Source organism: Bison bison, unplaced genomic scaffold (assembly GCF_000754665.1).
Source record: "Bison bison bison isolate TAMUID 2011002044 unplaced genomic scaffold, Bison_UMD1.0 scf7180017864339, whole genome shotgun sequence".
NCBI lineage: Eukaryota > Metazoa > Chordata > Mammalia > Artiodactyla > Bovidae > Bison > Bison bison.
The window spans coordinates 1,171,171-1,173,289 of NW_011494911.1; positions in this window are offsets into that span (position 1 = coordinate 1,171,171).

A 2,119-nucleotide genomic window follows, 5' to 3' on the forward strand; every position below is an offset into this window, starting at 1 on the left:
TAATAATAAATATACACCAGCCCTTTTTATTTACTATTCAGATGGAATATAGTTTTCCACGCTTTTACTTAACTTCTTTGTGTCTTTTAATCTAAAGAGATTCTCTTGTAGAAAGCATATAGATAATATTTCTTTTTAATCCATTTGGCCAGTTCCTATCTTATAACTGGATAGTTTAATCCATTCACTCTTAGTTACTTGTAAAGAAAGACTTGATTCTGCCATTTTGCCATTTGGCTGCTGTGTCTCTTGTGTATGCTTTCTTCCACTTAATTTTTCCATTACTATTTAAAAATTGTTTTTTGTAGTGTATCATTTTGATTCATTCTTACTGTGTGTTTCCTATATATTTTAAATTATTTCATTCGTTATCTTAGAAATTGCAATGGACACCCTAGACATTTAACAATCTAATTTGAACAGTACTTCCCTACTTTCAGTAATGTCCAAACACTACTCCTAGTCTTCTCTGTCCCTACACTTTTTATTGTTAATGTCACAGATAACACCTTTATACACTGCTGCTGCTGCTGCTGCTGCTGCTAAGTCGGTTCAGTCATGTCCGACTCTATGCGACCCCATAGACGGCAGCCCACCAGGCTCCCCTGTCCCTGGGATTCTCCAGGCAAGAACACTGGAGTGGATTGCCATTTCCTTCTCCAAAGCATGAAAGTGAAAAGTTAAAGTGAAGTCACTCAGTCGTGTCTGACTCTTAGGGTGTCCAGCTCCTAGTCTCATGGACTGCAACCTACTAGGCTCCTCCGTCAATGGGATTTTCCAGGCAAGAGTACTGAAGTGAGTTGCCATTGCCTTCTCTCCCTTTATACACTATATGCTCATTAATATAGGTTTATAAGTTTTATGTGTTTGTATTTTAAATCATATAGTGAGAAAAAAAAAACAGTTGCAAAACAAAATATATTGATATTGGCTTTTATATATACTTATGTAGTTATCCTTTAGCAATGTTCTTAATTTCTTCATATGGCTTCAAATTACTATCTAGTGTCTTTTCAGTCTGAAAGATTTTCCTTAACATTTCTTGTAAGGCAGGTCTATTAGTAAAGTGGATTTCTTTAAGTTTTATGTTTTCCCTTAACTTTTAATTTCTACTTTATCCTTAAAGGATCCTTTTGGTTGACAGCTTTTTTTTTTTTTTAATTCTCTATGTCCCTATGTTTGTAAAACTCAGCACTGGACACAAGAATAGAAACGGTCAGTTTTCATTCCAATTCCAAAGAAAGGCAATGCCAAAGAATACGCAAACTGCACAATTGCACTCATCTCACACACTAGCAAAGTAATGTTCAAAATTCTCCAAGCCAGACTTCAACAGTATGTGAACCGTGAACATCCAGATTTTCAAGCTGGATTTAGAAAAGGCAGAGGAACCAGAGATCAAATTGCCAACATCCTTTGGATCATTGAAAAAGCAAGAGAGTTGCAGAAAAACATCTACTTCTGTTTTATTGATTATGCCAAAGCCTTTGACTGCATAGATCACAACAAACTGTGGAAAATTCTTAAAGAGATGGGAATACTAGACCAGCTGACCTGTCTCCTGAGAAATCTGTCAAGAAGCAACAGTTAGAACCAGACATAGAACAACAGACTGGTTCCAAATTGGGAAAGGAGTACGTCAATGCTGCATATTGTCATCGTACTTATTTAACCTATATGCAGAGCACATCATGCAAAATGCTGGGCTGGATGAAGCACAAGGTGGAATAAAGATTGCTGGAAGAAATATCAATAATGTCAATACACAGATGACACCACCCTTATGGCAGAAAGTGAAGAAGAGCTAAAGAGACTCTTGAAAGTGAAAGAGGAAAGTGGCTTAAAACTCAACATTCAGAAAATTAAAATCTTGGCATCTGGTCCAATCACTTCATGGCAAATAGATGGGGAAACAATGGAAACAGTGTCAGACTTTGTATTTTTGGGCTCCAAAATCACTGCAGATGGTGACTGCAGCCATGAAATTAAAAGACACTTGCTCCTTAGAAGAAAAGCTATGACCAACCTAGACAGCATATTAAAAAGCAGAGACATCACTTTACCAAGAAAGGTCTGTCTAGTCAAAGCTATGGTTTTTCCAGGAGTCATGTACGGATGT